The sequence below is a fragment of the Cotesia glomerata genome, linkage group LG3 (assembly GCF_020080835.1).
Source record: "Cotesia glomerata isolate CgM1 linkage group LG3, MPM_Cglom_v2.3, whole genome shotgun sequence".
Lineage (NCBI taxonomy): Eukaryota > Metazoa > Arthropoda > Insecta > Hymenoptera > Braconidae > Cotesia > Cotesia glomerata.
Window position 1 is genome coordinate 12,663,651 of NC_058160.1, and position 14,624 is coordinate 12,678,274.

The window sequence follows — 14,624 nt, forward strand, 5'->3', positions numbered from 1 at the left end:
GCGCAGCGGGCCGAAAGTTGCCACTTTCCGCCTGGAGGGCAGAAAAACATATTAATATTCTGGTTAGTCTCCGGGTCCTGATAATAGTCGTAAATAAAAAAAAAAAAAAATAAGCAAGCATCCGTACGTGGCGTGTACTCCATTACATGAGCTAATGAAAATGCGTTATTAATTACAATTTTTTCAAGTATAATACTGTTTTATATGATTATTTCATAATTATCGAAGGTTAAAAGTTGAATGAAATTTAATCCTTTAATAATAAATGTTAACTTATTAAATTAATCACTTAATAATAATTGGTGCAAATAATGTAATGTCAATAAAAATGTGAATAATGTGATTTATAACATTTAATTTTAAAAAGATATTTGCAACATCTTTCTTATTTTTTTTATTTGCTCATGCAAAAAATATTTAATATAGTGTGCAGTGTGTTAACTAGTTTAATAATTATGAAAAATTTATTGTTTACTAATAAGAAATTCATTATTTTAAGAACATTAGAAAGTAAGTAGTAATTAAAAAATCTATTTGTAATTATATAGGTTATATACTATCACTAATAAGATTTAAATTATTTTTTTATCTTTTTTTCATGGCATGATCGTCGCGACATTGAATTTTTGGAGCATTCAAAGTGGTGTCAGTAATTTTTTTTTCTCTCCATTTAAAAATGTTTCTTTAATCAATTTTGTTGACATTGTTAAAATTTATTTTTCAGATGAATTCATGTATTAAATATTATGAATCTATTTTGTTATGTCGTGTAAAAATATAAAAATTTGCTCATTTTCTTTTAATTATCATAAAACTTTTTTAAATAGTGTTAATATTTCTTTTCGATTATGTTGACTTTGATTGATTTCGTGTATTTTGATTAAATTTTCAATAAAATAATTTGATTCTTCTAATTAATTCGTAAAGGCTTTAAATATTAACTCAACCTTCCTAAATTTAATAATAGTAAAATTGTGCAAAATATTTTATCATGTAAAATTAAAAAGAAAATCGTGTAAATACTCTGACTTATTTAAATTCTAAATAAAAATGAATAAATTTTCAATATTTCTTGCATGTTAAATGGGTGATTGCTTCTATCATTTTAAGGCTTGCAATGGTTTTTGACGTTAACTCTACTAACTCTTATTTAAAATTTTTGGTCCTTGAAAATTTAAAGAATATCCTTTAATATCCGCAATAGTTTTGTCTTAGAAAATGTAAACTCGCATACGTATTTTTTTTTAATTATATGCTAAAATGTAGCCCAGAGACATAATAATTATTAAAAATTGCTATAATTGATAGCGTATTTTAATAATTATTGGAGTCATTAATCAATTATTTAATCAATCAACCGACAATAAATACTGTACAAGGCTATATTTTATCAATTTCTTATTTTTTTTAATTGCGACTAGATATTAAAAAAATAACAATATATTTATTTTTTTATTAATAAATAATAATTAGATTTCTCAAATAACCTAAAAAAGAGCTTTCTCAAGGTTGAAGCCACGCCTGTAGTAATTTTCTTATGTATTCAATAAATATATTTGGCGGGAGAGTTTAAAATTAAAATTGTCAATTTTTATTATTACAAAAACTTTTATAATATTTGTTATATTTTTATAACGGTTAGAGTTTTTAGTTGATTATTCAATACATCAATCAACACCCATGTGTGTCTATAGCCATGTTACAGCAACTTTATGTATATTGCTGTGTAATGCTCTGTGATAAAACGGTTAATTTTTTTTTATTATTAATAACTAATAATTCTTATTTTTTGAAATTTTAACTGTTGGCGAGAAAGTCTACAATTAAAATTTTTTATTTTTATTGTTAAAAATAATGTTATAATTTTATTTTAGATATTTATAGCTACTAAAGTTTGCAATTGATAGTTCAATTTATCAATCAATACTCATAATTATACGTTGCCGTGACTTTTTACATTGCTACAAGTGCTCCGAGAATAATGATTTCTATTTGGTTATTATTAATAATTTTATAATTATTATATATTCTAGCAATGACCTCAGAACGACTCTTTAATTGTTTATAGCATTGCATACAATAATTGAATTATTTATTTAATTTTAAATTTTGGCGGGAAAGTCTGAAATTTGAATTTTCAATATTCGTCATTAAATTAATATTAAAAAAGTTTGGAAAATCCAAAAGTGCACGACTCATAATGCTCATTTAATTATGAAATATAAAAAAAAAAAAAAAAAAACTTAAGTCGTTCAAAATTAATTGCCGAAAAAACAGCTGTAGTAGGAAGGTACTGCACAAGCGCCCCTGGTGGAATAAAATGTACATAATATCTATAGATATAGATATATCACCATCCATGTTAATTTTACATGGATATATATAGATATACAGTCTTGTAGTTTTCGTTTTTTATTAATTTCAATTAAACGACACTGAATTAATTAATCATTCGCATTCAGTGACCTACAATCGTCGATAAGAATTAAAAAAAAAAAAATTTAACTCAAATAATGGATTTTTTCACAAGTTACAGTGTTTCCGGGTTTCACACATGACGGACAGGAAAATTTTTTGACCTATTTTGGTGTTTTTTTCCAATTCTATTGCAGTAAATCAATTTTTAAAAAGTATGAAATTAATCTCCATTAAATTATCTCGACAATAGTATGCAAAATATCTTGATTCTGTGAACTAACAAGGCTATAATAATAAAAATAGCCGCCAAAATGAGGCGAAAAAAATTTTTCGATCGTAAAGCACTCTCTGATGCTTCGCATCATGAGTCGTGCAATTTTTATTATATTTTTATAACGGTTGGAGTTTTTAGCTGATTCTTAATATATTAATTAATTTCCATGTGTGTCTATAGCCAAGTTACAGCAACTTCATATATATTGCTATGAAATGCTCCGCGATAAAACGGTTAATTTATTCTTATTATTAATAACTTTATAATATTAATACTCTTGCAAGGACCGTAAAATGACCCTTCCCCTGTTTATAGCTTTGCCTGCAATACTTTCTCAATTTTTAACTTCCCGCTAAAAATCTCAGATTTTTAAAAATCAGGAAGTTATTGTTTTCACCCCGTTTTGCAAAAATCAAGTTTTCATCAAATCTCGACGTTTTAAGGTTATAGGAAGCTTCCCTGACTACTCCTGCGGTGGTGTTTGTATGTCTGTGTGTGTGTGTGTGTGTGTGTTTTTTCTTTTGTAGGGGGGGGAATCCTTTTTACGGATTCTAGGCATAGCTGTTTGGCCTGGATATGTGGCGACTCGACGCAGCGTCATACTAGCTCGACACTAACGCCCCTACCCACTAAACCCTAAACCCCTTTTCCTTCTTTCCTCTAATCCCTCATGGAAACCGCCGTCAGGCATTACTTCGTGAAGGGAGGATCTAGCTACTGCTCTTCCTTCTGGTGGCTAAGGTGTTAACTATCTTCCTTCTATCTTCTGCTATTTGCTCTTTTTCTTTCGGTGGAACGCAAGTCTTTAAGGACTTCTGTTGCAAACGTGTTGGTAGCGTTCCAGGCAGCTTCTGATGACAACATTGCTTCTACTAGTGAATCTGGTTGCATTCTCTGGTTCAGGATCCTCTCCAGTTCTTCACGCTGTGGATCGAAACGAGGACATACAAAGAAGACGTGCTCCGCGTCTTCAGCAGCTCCTGGGCAGGACGGGCACTCCGAAGAGTCATCGTGCTTAAAGCGGTGTAGATACTCTCGAAAACACCCATGTCCCGACAACATCTGCGTAAGATAGTAATTGACCTCACCGTGATTCCGGTTATGTGTGTGTGTGTGTGTGTGTGTGTGTGTGTGTGTGTGTGTGTGTGTGTGGATGTATGTAAACCTCTTATAACTTTTGAACGGCTTGACCGATTTGATCGCGGTTGGTACCATTCGAAAGGGCTTGACCAAATTTAGATTTTCAATACACTTTGGACCGATTCAGACCGGTAGATTTTGAGAAATCGCAAAAAAACTACAAAAAAAAATTTTTCAAAAGTGGTTATTTTGGAATAACTTTTAAACGGCTTCATCGATCCATTTAAAAAACTAATCAGCTCTTAACATCAAAAAAACACGTCGATCGCCGCCAGTCCGGTCAAAATCGGTTAATTCGTTCGTGAGTTAAGGTAAAAGTCCCTATTATGAGACACTTTTCAAAGTAGGTTGAACATTTCTGCGAATAATAAATCCATTTAAGAAGAAAATACACTTTTAATCGCATTGTACAATAATTTGATGATTATTAAATCAATATTTCTAATGTGTTTGTAATTTTTTTGGTTAAAAATGAATTAAATTATGGTTTTTTAAGAGAACCTATGAGACCCTATTTATGAGACACTTTAAAGTCACATGTCCCCAGTGTCTCAAACCACAGGACCCTATTTTTGAGACAGTTAAAAAATCAGTGAAATTGATCAAATTTTATATATTTATTAATTTTAGACAGTCCTATTTACAAAATAAGAAATTATTTTAATTTTTAATCAACTCATAATTAAATTTTTATCAGTTAAATAATTAATTAACGAAAATTATTGAATTAAATCTATTTTTCTTTCTTGATTTTTTTTTGTAATTCTTCGACTTGAGCAATTAACTTTTTCTTTTCTTCTTGTAATATTTTTTATTTTTAAGTTTTTCTTCTTTCATGTTTTTAACTTTTCTTTTTAATTGTTTGTACCATTCATCAGAGATCCCCACAGATGGTAACTTTGACTTGCCTGTTTTTTCAATTTTTATTATTTTTTTCTTCAGTAAATAATCCAACGGCAAAGTGAATATTTCTTTCAGAGGTTTTTCGGGAGATTTATCTAAAAATATGAATTTTTCGTAATTCTAATCATAATTTTTAAAACTAGTTCATAACTAATTATTTTACGTTACCGTTATCAACAGTTATTGATGAAAACTTATGAATAAAACGATGTTCGTCAATCATTGCAGGCGTAGGATCCAAATTTTCTTTCATAAATTCTAAAAAACAGTCACATCAAATTAAATTTATCGAACATAAATGTGAGGTTGACATTTACATACCTAATTGATAAATTTTGTTGTTTATAGGATTTGTAGGATGAATATTTGTGAGCTCTGTTGTAATCTATCTGAGCTGTACAGACATATCTAAGTTTGTATCATCAGTAGAGATAGTTTGATCAATTAGGCTGTGTTCACTAAAGTCTTTAGAAGGGCATCGTATTACATTATTGCTATCAGTTAATGATTCTTGAAGACTAACTTGACTCGATTCATATGTAACCGTAAAAAGTTGTCTATCATTAGTTAAATTATTTTATTCACAGTTTATCACATTAGAATGATTGTCTAAGATGATAACAAATTGTAATACATCTTTAATAAGTCAGTTTTCGTCACAGGTGACCCTATTGCTGCTCTGTAGAATAACAACTGAACAATAACATCCTCTTCTTTTAAAGATAATACTGTCGCTGGCTCAGTTCTAATTTTTGCCTTCTCAGGACTAATACTTTTTCATCTAACAAAGGTAGCAATCGGTACTCCATAAGCAGCAGCAGCTTTTCTCAAGGACAGCTCTATGTCTTCTATTGCTTTTAAAGCTTTTTCTATAATTGACGAATCATAATTACTTAAGCCTTTTAACTTTTTTTTCTTCAGTTTATTATTCACATTGGAACACAACACTTTTTTTTGGTTGAATTTGATGATTGAGTTTTTGTCTCTTTAGGATTTTGTTTATCCCTCATTATCTCAGCTTTTTATTATAAATTACTTTTTACTTAGCCTGAAATAAATAATATACTTTTAGAGTTAATATACAACAAAATATTATAAATTTATCCAAAACATTTAATTAAAAAAACAGAAAAACTTGTTGACAAAGTTATTCAATGTTATGATTTGAGGTTAGGTTCATAATCTAAAGCTATTTGACTAAAAATACTTAATTTTAGAAAAATATTTGAGGTTTTAATAACAGCCAATATTTTATGACATATAATTGCACTATTTTTATAATTAATATAACATATTAACAATATAAAATCTTATAAATGTACACTGTCTCACTTAATCGGGACAAGCCGAAATACACATGTCCGTGTTACATGGTACACTTAGTAAAGTGTCTCATAAACCGGGGCATTCACGTTTATAAGTGTAGGTATTGTGAGACACTCAGATTTAAAATATTGTAATAAAAAAAACGCATAAATATGTATAGAAATAAAGTCTATGACTCATCAGCTTTCAATTGATATACAATTTAACATAAAAGTAGAAGAGAATGAAATTAAACTAATATAAGAAACTAGGTAGCCGTTGCCGTTTTACTATTCTCGGTCGCGGCTTTGAGCACAGATAACAAACCTCGCACTTTAATAAATATTTTTTAAAAACAGTATGGAATTAATTAAGAGCAAAAGTCAAAAATTGCTTTTGAAATATGTGAATTGAAATATTTATTATATTTTTGGTATGCTAGCGGTGTGTTTGTTTTTATAAAATAGTATTTTTATGTAGTGTATCATAAATGGGGACATCGTCTCATAATAGGGGCTTTTACCTTATCGTTGACGAAAGAAAACCGAAAAAAGCGTTTTTTCGGAATTACTTCGAATTTTTCCACTCTGTCAATATAAACTCAAAGATTTTTCATGAAGCTTAAAAAACTGCGTCGAATGCCACCAACCGCGTGAAAATCGGTTCATTCATTCAAAAGTTATTGCGATTTGAAAATTAAAATATAGTGTTTTATCAAACTTCTATCAAACTTTTGACCTCGAAAAGCTGAAAAGCATACAAAAGCTATTTTTTCGAGCTCGAAGAGCTCAAAATAATACACAAATTGGATTTATCAGATCGAAGAGCTCTAAAACGTCTTAAGTGCAATTTCAAGCGTTTAGGTATAGAATTGGCGGGAAGTTGCAGGGATGGCCTTCAGGGTCAACCGTATTCCTAATTTTTTTAATTTTAACTGTTGGCGGGAAAGTCTAAATTTTAAATTTTTTATTATTATTGTTAAAAAAAATGTTATAATTTTATTTTAGATATTTATAGCTACTAAAGTTTGCAATTGATAGTTCAATTTATCAATAAATACCCATAGGTATACGTTGCAGCGGCTTTTTATACTGCTACAAGTGCTCCGAGAGTAACGATTAAATTTTGGTTATTATTGATAATTTTATAATAATTAACTTTTTTTTTCGGCTGATGACAAATTGTTTAATTAGATTTCAATTTTTGAATTCATTGATAAAGTTTGAATTGTAGTAGTTGTATATACTTACATTTTATAATCTTCAACTACCATTCGAGGCGTTTGAATAAATTAATAATTTTTTTAAATTCTTTAATCTAAATCTTGAACACATAAGAAACACGGAAATTCATACTAATCAATAAAATATCTATGATTCATGCGGTTGTCTAAGCTTTGTGACACGGAAAAAATTGGATCTTATGCTGATGTCTGATCTTACAGATACAAAAGAACTATGAAATGCATTTTATATTGATATCCGTGGATGTGAGCCCTTCAAGCCACGGAAAATTTAAATGAAAAATAATATTTATTATTTTCCGTGATTATAAGATCTTCGAGACACGGAAAAATTGATCAAATTATATTGATTTGACTTTTTTCACTTGTATTCATGAGAAGCACGAAAATTTATACACTTAGAGACAATTTTATTAAAAACTAATGAAATTTTATTAATATGAAATAAAATTTTATTGATATGGAATATAATTTTATTACTATTAACTAAGTTTTTTTTTTTTTCAAGTGCAGATAAACTTTTTTATTACTATTAAATAAAATTGTCTCTCAGTGTACTTATAAATAAGATATCTATGATTCATGCAGTTGTCAAATCTTTGGGACATGAAAACTACTTGAAAAAATAGAATCTCTCGCTGATGTCTGGTTTTACAGATACAGAAAAGCAATAAAATTCATTTGACATTGATATTCGTAGCTGTGAGCCCGTTATGCTACGATAATTTGAAAGAAAATAGAATTTTTATAATCTTCCGTGATTCTAAGATTTTCTAGAAACGGAAAAGTTGATAAGAAGAAACTTCATTTTCATTCCCGTTTCTCTTAAACCTAAGAGCCATGGAAAATTTGAATAAAAAATAATTTTTATTATTTTCCGTGAATCTAAGATCTTCGAGACACGGAAAAATAGATTAAATGATTTTTATTCGACTTTTTTCACTTGGATTCATGAGAAACCCAAAATTTTATATTTATCAATAAGATATGTGTGGTTCATGCATTTGTCAAAAATTTGGGACATGAAAACTATTTGAAAAAATAGAATCTCATGCTGATGTCTGATTTTACAGATACAGAAAAGCAATATATTGTATTTTACATTGATATTCGTAGCTGTGAGCCCGTTATGCTACCATAATTATGAAAGGAAATAGAATTTTTATTATTTTCCGTGAATCTAAGATCTTCGAGACACGGAAAAATTGATAAGAAGAAACTTTATTTTTATTCCCGTTTCTCTGAAACCTAAGAGCCATGGAAAATTTGAATAAAAAATAATTTTTAATATCTCCCGTGAATCTAAGATCTTCGAGACACGGAAAAATAGATTAAATGATTTTTATTTGACTTTTTTCACTTGGATTCATGAGAAACACAAAATTTTATTGTTATCAATAAGATATGTGTGGTTCATGCATTTGTCAAAGCTTTGGGACACGAAAAAAATTGAAAACAATTTAATCTTATGATGATTTTCAATCTTATAAATACGAAAGAGCGATAAAATGCACCTTATATTGATAACCGTGGCTGTAAGCCCTTCAAGCTACGGAAATTAGAAATGAAATAAAATTTATATAATTTTCCGTGATTCTAAGATCTTCGAGACACGGAAAAATAAATTAAATTTTATTAACTGGACTTTTTTCACTTGAATTCATGAGAAACAGAAAAATTTATACTTATCAATAAGATATCTATGATTCATGCAGTTGTCAAATCTTTGGGACATGAAAACTATTTGAAAAAATAGAATCTCATGCTGATGTCTGATTTTACAGATACAGAAAAGCAATAAAATGCATTTTACATTGATATTCGTAGCTGTGAGCCCGTTATGCTACCATAATTATGAAAGGAAATAGAATTTTTATAATTTTCTGTGATTCTAAGATTTTCTAGACACGGAAAAATTGATAAGAAGAAACTTTATTTTTATTCCCGTTTCTCTGAAACCTAAGAGCCATGGAAAATTTGAATAAAAAATAATTTTTATTATTTTCCGTGAATCTAAGATCTTCGAGACACGGAAAAATAGATTAAATGATTTTTATTCGACTTTTTTCACTTGGATTCATGAGAAACCCAAAATTTTATATTTATCAATAAGATATGTGTGGTTCATGCATTTGTCAAAGCTGTAGGACATGAAAACTATTTGAGAAAATAAAAAGAACCTCATGCTGATGTCTGGCTTTACAGATACAGAATAGCAATAAAATTCATTTGACATTGATATTCGTAGCTGTGAGCCCGTTATGCTACGATAATTTGAAAAAAAATAGAATTTTTATAATCTTCCGTGATTCGTAAATTATATATCACATATAATTTTTTGCCGAGACAAAGCCGAGGAAAACAAACAAGTTGCTACTTTCCGGTCGGAGGGTGGAAAAAATTGTTAACCTATATTTTCTGTTCTTGTTTAATCTTCCGTGTCCCTAGGTCTCTAGGTATTCCAGCGCAGGGTATAGGTACGGAAAAAAATTTTTTTTTTCAATTTTCCGTGTGTGTTTTGGTCTTAGAGTCACGAACATTACTATAATTACTATATTATCTCATATCTACCACGATTATAATTTATAATTTATAATTCACGTTATTATTTCATTATAATATGTTATTATTTTATCATTTTCAATTTATGTAATTACATGCTCTGTATTTTACACTGATTATAATGTATAATTATGATGGTCCTGAGGGAGCTAAGGCTCTAGGGTCAATAAAGTTTATTATCTATCTATCTATCTATAAGAATTTATCTGTCAGTTTCCAATGCATGTAAGGTCTTACGGCCACGGTTATCGATTGAAATCCTTTTTATTTAAATTCTTAAGCTCGTGGCTCCTGAAATCATAAATATCAGTATAATAAGAATTTTCCGTGAATTCGAGTACTTACAGCCACAAACGTTAGCAGAAAAGTTGCGTTTTAAAAGCATTTTACTCGTCTTTCGTATCTGTAAGGTCGGACATCAGGATAGGATTCAAATTTTTTTTAAGATTTATCGTGCCTCAGGGCTTTCTTCAGAAGTTTCTACTTTTTAATTTTTCCGTGTATGGAAGACCTCAGAATCACGGAAAATAACAAAAATTCTTTTTCAGATTTACGTGGCTCCTAAGTTTTAGAGAAACGGCAATGAAAATAAATTTTTTTCTTTCATTTTTTCGTGTCTGGAAGATCTCAAAATCATGGAAAATTACAAAAATTTTATTTCATTTTAATTTATGTGACTTAAAGAGCTTACAGCCACGGACGTCCGTATAAAGTGCATTTTATTGGTCTATCGTGGCTGTAAGGTTAGACATAAGCTGACCCCGTTTTTCTAAAATCAAGTTTTCATCAGATCTCGACGTTTTGAGGTCCTAGGAAGCTTTCCTGACTATTCCCGCGAGAGTGGCACTATGTCTGTATGTGTGTGTGTGTGTGTGTGTGTGTGTGTGTGTGTGTGTGTGTGTGTGTGTGTGTGTGTAAACCTCTTATAACTTTTGAACGGTTGAACCGATTTCATCGCGGTTGGTGCCGTTCAAAGGGCTTCGTTAAACTTAGATTTCCTGAAAATTTGGACAGATTCGGACCAATAGATTTTCAGAAATTTGAAGAAATCTCAAAAAAAATAGGAAAAAAAAATTTTTCAGAAGTGGTTTTTTTGGAAAAACCTTTCAACGGCTCTATCGATCGATTCCAAAAACTAATCAGCTCTCAACCTTGAAAAACCACGTCGATCGCTGCCAATCCGGTCAAAATTGGTTGATTCGTTCAAGAGATGTCGTAAACGAAAGAAAACCGAAAATAGTATATTACACACCTAGGGAAGTAAAGTAAGAATGTCTCAGATCGAATTTTCCATGGCTCTTAGGTTTCAGAGAAACGGGAATAAAAATAAAGTTTCTTCTTATCAAGTTTCTTCATTTATAATAAAACTGAATTATTTCATCACATTGCACTGCAATTGAGTATGAGTTATATAAAGAGTTATGTAAGTACTTTTGTTAAATTCTTTGTCAAATGCATCCATAATTACTCGGAGAGCTTAAAATAACACATAAATTGTATTTTTGAGCTCGAAAACGTCATAAGTACAATTTTAAGCGCCTAGGTATAAAAGATATTAAAAATTATTTTTTATTCAAATTTTCCATGGCTCTTAGGTTTCAGAGAAACGGGAATAAAAATAAAGTTTCTTCTTATCAATTTTTCCGTGTCTAGAAAATCTTAGAATCACGGAAAATTATAAAAATTCTATTTCCTTTCATAATTATGGTAGCATAACGGGCTCACAGCTACGAATATCAATGTAAAATACAATATGGTGCTTTTCTGTATCTGTAAAATCAGACATCAGCATGAGATTCTACTTTTTCAAATAGTTTTCATGTCCCAAAGATTTGACAACTGCATAAATCATAGATATCTTATTGATAAGTATAAATTTTTCTGTTTCTCATGAATTCAAGTGAAAAAAGTCCAGTTAATAAAATTTAATCTATTTTTCCGTGTCTCGAAGATCTTAGAATCACGGAAAATTATATAAATTTTATTTCATTTCTAATTTCCGTAGCTTGAAGGGCTTACAGCCACGGTTATCAATATAAGGTGCATTTTATCGCTCTTTCGTATTTGTAAGATTGAAAATCATCATAAGATTAAACTGTTTTCAATTTTTTTCGTGTCCCAAAGCTTTGACAAATGCATGAACCACACATATCTTATTGATAACTATAAAATTTTGTGTTTCTCATGAATCTAAGTGAAAAAAGTCGAATAAAAATCATTTAATCTATTTTTCCGTGTCTCGAAGATCTTAGATTCACGGAAAATAATAAAAATTCTATTTCCTTTCATAATTATGGTAGCATAACGGGCTCACAGCTACGAATATCAATGTAAAATACAATATATTGCTTTTCTGTATCTGTAAAATCAGACATCAGCATGAGATTCTATTTTTTCAAATAGTTTTCATGTCCCAAATTTTTGACAAATGCATGAACCACACATATCTTATTGATAAATATAAAATTTTGGGTTTCTCATGAATCCAAGTGAAAAAAGTCGAATAAAAATCATTTAATCTATTTTTCCGTGTCTCGAAGATCTTAGATTCACGGAAAATAATAAAAATTATTTTTTATTCAAATTTTCCATGGCTCTTAGGTTTAAGAGAAACGGGAATGAAAATGAAGTTTCTTCTTATCAATTTTTCCGTTTCTAGAAAATCTTAGAATCACGGAAGATTATAAAAATTCTATTTTCTTTCAAATTATCGTAGCATAACGGGCTCACAGCTACGAATATCAATGTCAAATGAATTTTATTGCTTTTCTGTATCTGTAAAACCAGACATCAGCGAGAGATTCTATTTTTTCAAGTAGTTTTCATGTCCCAAAGATTTGACAACTGCATGAATCATAGATATCTTATTTATAAGTACACTGAGAGACAATTTTATTTAATAGTAATAAAAAAGTTTATCTGCACTTGAAAAAAAAAAAACTTAGTTAATAGTAATAAAATTATATTCCATATCAATAAAATTTTATTTCATATTAATAAAATTTCATTAGTTTTTAATAAAATTGTCTCTAAGTGTATAAATTTTCGTGCTTCTCATGAATACAAGTGAAAAAAGTCAAATCAATATAATTTGATCAATTTTTCCGTGTCTCGAAGATCTTATAATCACGGAAAATAATAAATATTATTTTTCATTTAAATTTTCCGTGGCTTGAAGGGCTCACATCCACGGATATCAATATAAAATGCATTTCATAGTTCTTTTGTATCTGTAGATCAGACATCAGCATAAAGATCCAATTTTTCCGTGTCACAAAAGCTTAGACAACCGCATGAATCATAGATATTTTATTGATTAGTATGAATTTCCGTGTTTCTTATGTGTTCAAGATTTAGATTAAAGAATTTAAAAAAATTATTAATTTATTCAAACGCCTCGAATGGTAGTTGAAGATTATAAAATGTAAGTATATACAACTACTACAATTCAAACTTTATCAATGAATTCAAAAATTGAAATCTAATTAAACAATTTGTCATCAGCCGAAAAAAAAAGTTAATTATTATAAAATTATCAATAATAACCAAAATTTAATCGTTACTCTCGGAGCACTTGTAGCAGTATAAAAAGCCGCTGCAACGTATACCTATGGGTATTTATTGATAAATTGAACTATCAATTGCAAACTTTAGTAGCTATAAATATCTAAAATAAAATTATAACATTTTTTTTAACAATAATAATAAAAAATTTAAAATTTAGACTTTCCCGCCAACAGTTAAAATTAAAAATTAGGAATACGGTTGACCCTGAAAGGCCATCCCTGCAACTTCCCGCCAATTCTATACCTAAACGCTTGAAATTGCACTTAAAGACGTTTTAGAAGCTCTTCTTCACGATCTGATAAATCAATTTGTGTATTATTTTGAGCTCTTCGAGCTCCGAAAAAATAACTTTTGTATGCTTTTCAGCTTTTCGAGGTCAAAAGTTTGATAGAAGTTTGATGAAACACTATATTTTAATTTTCAAAATCGCAATAACTTTTGAATGAATGAACCGATTTTCACGCGGTTGGTGGCATTCGACGCAGTTTTTAAGCTTCATGAAAAATCTTTGAGTTTATATTGACAGAGTGGAAAAATTCAGAAGTAATTCCGAAAAACGCTTTTCGGGTTTTCTTTCAAATCAACGATAAGGTAAAAGCCCCTATTATGAGACGATGTCCCCATTGTGACCATGATACACTACATAAAAAGCCTATTTTATAAAAACAAACACACCATAGCATACCAAAAATATAATAAATATTTCAATTCACATATTTCAAAAGCAATTTTTTGACTTTTGCTGTAATTAATTCCATACTGTTTTTAAAAAATGTTACATTAAAGTGCGAGGTTTGTTATCTGTTAACCAAAGCCGCGACCGGGGAGCGGTAAAACGGCAACGACTACCTAGTTTCTTATATTAGTTTAATTTCATTCTCTTCTACTTTTTATGTTAAATTGTATATCAATTGAAAGCTGATGAATCATGGAGCTTTCTATACATATTTATGCGTTTTTTTATTACAATATTTTAAATCTGAGTGTCTGCAATACCTACACTTATAAACGTGAATGCCCGGTTTTATGAGACACTTTACTAAGTGTTACCATGTAACACACGGACATGTGTATTTCGGCTTGTCCCGATTAAGTGAAGACAGTGTACATTTATAAGATTTTATATTGTTAATATGTTATATTAATTATAAAAATAGTGCAATTATATGTCATAAAATATTGGCTGTTATTAAAACCTCAAATATTTTTCTA

The 14,624-nt window shown here is 29.2% G+C and overlaps 1 long non-coding RNA gene across 1 annotated transcript; it reads right to left on the bottom strand.

The window, feature by feature from the left end:
• Positions 1 to 4,683: 4,683 nt before the first annotated feature.
• LOC123260591 lies at positions 4,684 to 5,752 on the bottom strand. Its single transcript, XR_006508480.1, has 3 exons — positions 5,057 to 5,752; positions 4,904 to 4,993; positions 4,684 to 4,830 (listed from the first exon to the last, which is right to left on the bottom strand). It is a non-coding gene; the product is annotated as an uncharacterized LOC123260591 (long non-coding RNA).
• Between the last annotated feature and the right edge of the window lie 8,872 nt (positions 5,753 to 14,624).